Source organism: Gobius niger, assembly GCF_951799975.1.
Source record: "Gobius niger genome assembly, chromosome: 13".
NCBI lineage: Eukaryota > Metazoa > Chordata > Actinopteri > Gobiiformes > Gobiidae > Gobius > Gobius niger.
In genome coordinates, this window is record NC_136864.1 from 16,584,787 (window position 1) to 16,593,928 (window position 9,142).

A 9,142-nucleotide genomic window follows, 5' to 3' on the forward strand; every position below is an offset into this window, starting at 1 on the left:
GTGAGCGGGACATCTTTGTAATCCCCACTGTAAATCTTTGGGTATATGTAAGTTAATGCTTAGTGCTTACTCCTATGCGAATACGTTTCATTTTGAATTCATGGTGGCTGTCTCGACCGTGTTTACTGTGCAGATTAGGCTGTTTATGAGTCTGCTCCAGTTTGACTTTTATTTTCTTCCAGGGTTAAAGTCACTCTAAGAATCCCCAATTCCCTTCCCTTTTAAAAATCTGACATCTTTGTTATGAGCCCGCTTTCAATTATCCGAACAGAGGAAGAGAAATTGGGAGGTGTCCCGCGAGAGAAAGGCTGAAAAAGTGGAAGGGGATGTGCGTCGGACAGCAGATGGATGAATCAGAGCAGAGGTGAGCGCAAGAAGTTGGGTTTGTCCAGTTACTACAGCGCTGTATAGTTGCAATTAGCAAATCACAGAAAAAATGAGGTGGCTGATGGTTCTGCTGCTGTGGTGGAGATGTGGCTATGAGTGACAGGAGGTAAGTACGTGCACTTGAACTTATGTTAATATTCAAAACGTTTAATTAATATAACTGAATATCGGTAAAGCCGCCCCAGACTGATGGATGGACAGGTGTTTGTGGTGTGTGTGGCGTCCATTTAGGCCTTGTACTATAAATCTCTGACAGTGCATATGTGCAGATAACGCAGGGATGTCTGTGTCCATTCTGCCTCTGTCAGGATGATGTATGCAGCCCTTTCTTCCTCTGGTGAAATATTAGAGGAGGGCAGAGAGCCTGTGATGGCAGAGCAGCGTGTGGCCACATGTTTGGTAATTCCTCACGCCTTATCAGCGCTCACATGAGGTATTGTAGCTGAGCCGTTCTTGAGCCAACGGTAAAAAGAGAAAAAAAAATGACCCAGACTGTCCACACAGACTGGGACGGAGATGGGAGCTATGACACTGTTGAGGCTTTTGAAATGGGTTGAGGAGTTGTACAGTATATAGGCTAAGGTACACTAGTTCTTTTCTTGTTTTACTCCTGTTCTGGTTTTATCTATGTAATTTTTTGGGTCAAGTTAAGTCCAGGGAAAATGTTCAATCCATGGATGTTCATTTTCCATGGTCTGACCATATGGATTACAAGTCAAAGCTCTTACAAGGGATAATGTGTTAAATTAACCAGTAACTTATCACTCCTAACTTAAAGTGACTGTTTAAATGTTCTAACATAAGTAATATTAAATGATAATCTTTGGGAGGGAAAGTCACTTTAAGGGACCCTCTCTTTGGGTCATAAGCCAGCTCTTTGTGTCAATCCCAAGCCTGGTTAAATGAAATAGTAATTGGTAATTTGTAGTTGCAATTCTTAAAATGAACCAAATGATCCTTTATCTGATTAATTTTAAAGATCTGTCCTCTATTGCTCTTACAAAACCATTATCTGTGTCAAAGAGAAAAGAGAGAAAGTGTGACAGGCCCCTGATCACGGCTGAGACTGACAGCCATGATTGATCACTTAATGGGGAGCACATTTCAGTGCTCCACTCTTCATTTAGCTGACAGCGCTTTCTTTATGGCACCTTGTGTTATGGTATCATAATCATGCCACTGCCACCAGAGCATCCAGGGGAATAAATCATTACAATCCTTCCGCAACATCCCAGCTCACACTGCGCTTCAAATGGATACTTTGACTGTCAGTCAAATGACATCATCGCTCAGGACACAGCTACAGCACAAAGGAGCAAATACTTTAATGTCAAGTGGTACATGAAAGTCAACTCAAAATCAGAATGCATTAGTTTGCAAATCCAGAGCTTCTACTCATAAATAACATGATCCAACCTGAGAAGGAAACCAAGCAATCGAGTCTAAATTTGGACCAAATTGTCTGGTCTCCATATAAAGGGGCCAATGGGGGAAAGCTGGCCAAATTACTGGAATGATGGAGCAGTGCAGGAGCCGAGGGTGAATGGCACATTTGTGACCCAGTGAAGTGGGCTGTAATATATTTCCTGGAGGCAGGTAAAGCCCGGGCTTAGGATCTCTGGAGCTGCTAAGAAAGGAGCAATACACTGCGAAGGCCACGGTTTGGCTTTGGTTACATCAGGCAAGAGTCTGTTCAATCCTGGATGTTCCTTTCTCACAGAAACACAAACCAGTTTACACAGACAGTGGAGTCACTGTGGGAGAAGACCTCTTTGTCACTGGTGTGTGCTGTCATCATGATCAAATGCTGTCTCTTGGGGCAGTCACATCTCCTTGTGTTTATGATTTTTAAGCCAATTACACATTAAATAGTGTCCCTACCCAACCTTTTAGGAATTGGTGTAAATTGTTCTTTTAAGTTCTAAGTTCTTCTAAGGCAAAACTTTGAGAGCGAGAAATTTAGGGACAGGCGAAACCAAGCGGAGACTGTTTAATTACAAATAAATAAGTTTAATGACCAGAATGTTTGGCATGACTGAGAAAAGGAGTGTAGGGACTGAACTTGTGTAGAAAGAGTAGAAATAAAGAAAGTTGGCAGACAGATGCAGCCAGCCAGCTCGAGCAGGTGCAACGGGATAAAGATAAAAGCAAACAGACCTGTGAGCCAGACTTACTTCTGTTCACTTTGCCTTTAAAGTGCAATTATGTTTGATGAGGGATAAGTCCGTACCTTTTCTCTTTTTACCTTAAACTTTACACAATGTACACACAGAAGCGAAGTCAAACACCAGCCAGCACTGCGGTGTTAAGTCAATAATAGCCTTTGTCTCTTTTCTCTTGCTTTCGTCCGACCGGTTTGAGGGCTACAACTTTATTGCCATGGAAAAGTACATGACAGGTGTATCTTCATGTAACTACATTTGACTTTGATGTTATCGTACTCATGTTCATTCCTGTGGTTTCAATGATATTCTGACTATATTGGTAAATAGGGCCATTAACTTTGTTCTTTTCACAATACATCATAGGCTGTTTGTGACAAAATATTTAACTGTTAAAGCAAAACTGCATAGTCGGGGATTTCCAAGATGACAATGCCTGGATTAATCGAGCTTACATGTTGAAAGAGTGCTTCAGGGAGGACTTTCACACATGGACCGACCACCACAGTGGAGTCCAGATCTTAACCCCATTGAGAATCTCCGGGATGTGCTAGAGAAGCCTTTGCGCAGTGGTCAAACTCTCCCATCATCAATACAAGATCTTGGTGTAAATTGTATGAAGAATGACGCTACTGGGGATCCTAAACTAAACTCAACTGGATCTTTAGACATTACAGAAGCTAAAGGCGTCCAGAGTAGGCGTCCTTTTAATTCAAGATGGACGCCCAGCTGGAGATTGATGGAGACAGAAAACAATGAGTAGAAAAGCCTGGTGGTTCATAGTGGCAGATGGATACTGTGTAAAAAAAAAAGAAAGAAAAATAACTGGAGGGTGATGAGCGACGTACAAAGACAAAGATGGAGTGAGTGAGTAAATGAAGAAATACAGAGCTGACGGCTGAGGAATTGATGAACGAGCCCGTGCAGACAGGATGGGGCTTCACTGGACGAGAAAAAACGTGGAATGAAAAGCGCTCACAAACACCGAAGATGATTATGATTATTATGCCGGTGCTAGACATGCATCAGCCAACGTGCCCAGGGGTCCATTCCTCTTAAATAGATCCCATTTTAAAGGACAAGTATGTGTAATCTCTTAAACATTAGCTGTAAACCCTTTGGCTCAAGTTATGAGACGCAAACGAGAGGTGATTTAGCAGAGTGAGCACAGTAAAGTCGTGTGTGGGAGTGTAACCAGCAGCCATTTTATGCTATTTTTATTTCATTGTTCTATTTTGTATATTACATCATTGTTGTCCTATTGAATGTGGACAGTACTCTGTTTTGAAATAACATGCTATATTAATAAACTTGACCTTGACCATAGGAGGAGCAGTGGATCACAACTTTATTCATTTTACCAGTGAACACATCGGTGACACAAAAGTCATCGACAGCGTTTTGTCATTTGAGTTTTGTAAAACAGTGATCGATATAAAACATACTGAAATGTCATCCCTTCACTATTATTCTGCCTGTTGAGTTTTGACCTATTTAGAGTGAAGATATAACTAGCAGACCTCCACCAAGGCGTTTTGCACGAGTGAAGTGTTAGCTGTAGCTTCACTTAGCCTCAAAGCTGATTATTTCCCAGTGGTAAGAGTTTACAAGAAGCTTCAGGGAAGGTTTTTGGGTCATCTTTACTCTGTAGTTGACGTGTAGGACGTTTCACATTCTAGACACTGACCTAAATCCCCCCAAACTTTAACCTTTTTCAGTTCATTCTTGATTATTTGTAGTTGCAGACTTTCGTATCAATCAACAACAACTATCCAGTGGATCACATGTTCAAGTCAGGAGTCCATAGGTCAAAAACTTTGGAAAATAGCCCAGGCCTCTCTCGTAATACGTCACATTCACCCTCTGAACTGCCCTTATACTTGGCCCGCGTTCTGGAAAAAGGCATTTTCATCCAACAAATAAATCAATCACCCCAACACCTTTGTAGTTTGGCTACACAGTCTGGTCGTGACGTCAGTTCCTGGCTCCTCTTTTTCTTTCAGTCTGTCCAGCTTTACAGGGTACACATGCACTCAAACCCTCCCTCCCACACACGACCATTATAGAGCAATTATCCTCTCCAGCTAGGCTCTGCTCCCGTGATTGTAATTTGCATTTATTATTAGGCTTTCAGTCTGCCAGGGACTGTGAGGCGTGTGGACAGACCACTACACTACACATCACACTGATATACTTACACAGATGCTGTATTTCTCAACAGATGCATGTCCAAACATGAGTGTCGCATGTATGTCCTCTACACTGACGGTGAAGTCATTAGGATGCTGCTATGTTTTTCTAATGATAATCCCTGTTAATGACATCACGCAGTACATGCAATATGTTCGATGGCATAGAGATGTGCTACACACCACGGTTTCTCTTAGTGTCTTTTGTGGCGCTGTCAAAATGGCCCCCGGGTTCATCATATGAAAATTTGTGTGAAGCGGGACGTCTCTCAAGGCATATACGGTACATAGCCAAGATGCCAGTGCCTAATAGATGTGCACCCCAACACAGACAGGGAATGTGCGCCGGGGCAGTCGAGTGTGAAATGACTCTGTTATCATGTCTTCTGTGTGGAATAAATTTCCTCATGCACCTTCTGGAGCAGGTGTGGAGTTTGCAGGGCTTGACTACATTGTACAGCTAATGAGTGTGGGTTTTTGGTTTTATGTATGATGTTCTTTTATTCCAATAGTTTAATTTCAGCTTTTTTTATTCAAGTCATTTCCCCTCTAGGATTCATTCAAATTGAATTTGTTTTTAAGTTGCAATTAGCAAACTGCAAAAGCTGCACAGATGATGTCAGTTAGAAAACAACATAAAACATAGAAACATAACAGCCCTAGGAGGAGTTAGAGCAAAATCTGAGTCGCTCATTTTAATTCAATGTGGCTGCCATCCTAGAACCAAATACATAAAATAAAATTTCAATAACAACTTTTAGATTGCCAGAGCCAGGCCCCATGTTATTAAAGGTTTGAGGTGGTGCATTTTGTAGGAAATATAGGTATAAATAAACATGCCTTGGCTTGTGCTCTTCTTTAGGCACATTCATGTATTCATTCAGCAATTTGTGTTCAAGTGAACCACAATGAATAATAATACTATAATAATAAGAAGAAGAAGAAGTATATGAAATTTACTTTTTTTACAATATTGACCGATAATGCTCAACACATCACTGGAGGTTGGTTTCAGGTTCTGGTTTCACTGCCATGCTGGATGTGGACGTGGCGGCCATTTCCCAATGACCCATGAGGAGTGAGAACCCCTTGCCTGGAACCCGGCTTCGGGCCGATTATTGTGTCCATGGGGTCTTATGTATCTTGTAATTGACTCCCTACAAACATGTTGTTGTAGTTATTAGTCCAGTAGCTAATGTTTCAGTGTGGTTCCTTCTTGAAATGGTAAAAAACAAGTTCCATTGTAGACTGTATCACCATTGCCTCATCACAGTGACTTGTCAGGAGCAATGGGCAACCACATATTAGCAACTTAGTCTTAGTCTTGGTTTACATCTTTTTTTGTCTTAATTTGTGTTATTTGGTGGTCTGGTTAGGTCTGGTTTTAGTTTTAGGTAGGCCTAAGTTTAATATTTATTAGTGATAGGCTGATGGCTTAAAAACAAGAGGAATTCTTTGATAACAATTTAGCTTGTCGCAGCTTCGAAAACTCTTTTCATAGGCTACAGGCTCACTCAGTGTTTAAACAAATTGGTTGAGTCATGATGTAAGAGAGCTACTGTACTTCCCATCTCCCTTTAGCTGTCCACCTTCTGTGTCAGCCATTTTTCACTGTGTAAGTGGCTGTAACTGCTACATTAGCTGTGCATGCATCAAGACAGCTGCCTCCAGTCTCGAGAATTTCAGCTTAAAGTAAAAAGAGAGAGAGAGTTATTTTGTGTGACTAATAGGTGCAGGTCTTCATGCTTGTCTGAAGTGCATCGTTGTACGGTCTGACAGCTCCACCACACACCAAACTGTTTTTGACTGACAGGATGGACCAGGTGGGTTAGTTTCTACCCTCTACCTTCCCACTCAAATTATATTCCTGTTTATCAGGCAGGGTGACCTAAAATGCAAAACTCTATGCTTTAGGGTCTCGCTAAATGTATTTTGGTGCGGGTTATGCCATGACAGGAAGTTAAGAATATATACATATATCAGTGGTGGGAGTAAACTGCATGTGATGTACAAAATAGATGTAAAATTGAGAATATTAAACAATAGGCTTCCAGCTTATTGTTTACCTCTTGTATTGGGGTAAACTGAAGTGTTCAATTATCACATACCAAAAACAAAGGAATGGTCCGTTACCTGTAGCTTGTGCAATGTGCATCTCTTTTCAAACTGCAGTCATAGATTACATTAAAGAAAAGAACTGACTGAAAAGGCAAACATTACCAAAAGCAAGAAGCATACAGGCTGTTGATCTTATATTAACTGCATGGCTTCTGATTATTACGTGATAGCCATAAAGAAAATGGTTGATGCAAATCACTCCACACAAGGAGTTGGCTATTGACCCGCTCTCCTTTTTGGCACACTTGGTCGTCTCATGATCGAGAGGTCAGGGGTTCTAATCCAAGCTCCTGCATGTGTCACTGTCGTTGTCTCCTTGGGCAAGACACATCACCCACATTACCTCCAGTGTCTGCGTACACTGGTGTATGAATAAGAGAGTGAATGAGTGAGTGGTTCCCTGCTGTAAAGTGCTTTGAGTGCCTAATGTAGGTTACCATTTACACCGCAGTTTGAGAACCACTTTTCAATAACAGAATATTCATTTGATTATTTACCTATATATATGTGTGTATCTTAAACACAGACTAGTTTTGTTTTGTGCCTAGAGTGGCACTGTTTAAATTCCCGACAAGACCTGAATCCATCATTACAGCATTTCTGTTACTGACAGGAAGTGATAATGGTCAAGTTCCTCAGCTGTTTGAGTCACTCATTTCATTTCGAGTTGACATGGACAGTTTAATATTGTTTGCCTCTTTCCTGTCAGTGTCAACAACAACAATAACAAAGTGGACACTGACTTGTCCACTTTGTTATTGGACAAAGTAAACCAACTATTATTTTGAGATAGTTAAAGAAAAAAACTAAAGAAAGCTGAATACAATCTTTAGCGAAATCTTACTTATAATTGTGTTAACTATGTTTTAGCAAAAATTGTGTCTAATGTGTCACATGCACTTTAATTATAAAAATGTGATTCTTTTAAATCCTGTTTTTATTTCTCAGTATTATGGAAACGCAATCTTCAAATCCAGAATCACTGGTAACCAAAAATACATTTAATTTTTTAGCTCTGTTTGTTTTCTAATATTCTAATCTACTATGTTTCACCCCCACGTTTTTGTTATAGCTTGGAGAAGAGGTATCTTCTGAGTATATGGACCTACAAATGCTCAACAGTAAGTAAAACTTCTATAATTTAGCTTAGACATTTTAATTTAGCTCAATCCTGCAGTTAAGCTAACAACTGTTTGTTTTTTCATCAGGGATAATGGGGAAAGTGTCGTTGAGGGATGACCCCAGGCAGGGAAATATTTGCAGTAGAGGTTTGCCCCGAGGCAACGACTCTACATTCATTTACTGTTTTGTGGCTTTCCGACTAAATGCCTCGGCCCATTCACTGCCCGAGTGTGCACAGGTGTATATTTTAAAGAAGCAATAGAAACATGTGCTCTTTCTTATACGTTTCTTTGTTTAGGGACTCCCAACAACTTTGCCTTTGGAAGGTTTGGGGTTTGAGTATTTGCAATATTTAGATCTACAAAATGTACCTGAATCGATTCACATATGGTCTTTTCCGATCATGCTTCTTTCCCCCCCAGAGCTCAATCAAAAGGAACAGGATGGGTCTGTGCAGGATGTGGTTGAAAAGCAAATCAAACTGGCTCAACTTTGCGCCCAGTTACTTCACGGCACAGCTTTAGTAAAACTCTTTATTTTCAAATGTTGTTTCAAAGTTGTTTTTACCATAGAAAGCTGCCTCAGTACACATCCATTTAATCTTTATTCCTTCACGGAGAAAAATGTGAATGAGAATACACTGACTAAATATTTATTATATCTCATACATTTATTGTTTTATAGTTGCGTGCTATCAGTGAAGAGGATTTTGCAGGAGTCAGACCAGTGTGTCAGATGAGTATGTGATTCGCAAATATTTCATTTTTGATAATAATATTGAATCATTACTTAAGCAGGACTAACGAATGACAACAGAACGTTCCTTTTTAGTATTTTGGGACAGCCTTGGTTCAGTAGTTGAGTGTTCCCAATTTAATTTAACCCTCTTGCAAATGTTGTGTATGGATTTCTTGTGTAGTTGGTTAATTAGAGTTGGCCAGAGCAACTGGAACACAGGCAGCCACACTTCAGTCAGTCGGCCAGGGCAGCTGTGACTACAGAAGAAGTAACTCACCACAACCCCCTGTGACAGAGACGACGAAAAGCAACTGTGTTTAAGAAAATTCGATTAACAGACACAACTCTTTCTTGTCTTGTTCTTTTTCTTTTGTTTTTGGGGAATCCAAACGACTATAACTCAGCTGCTTATCTTGGTGACGGTGA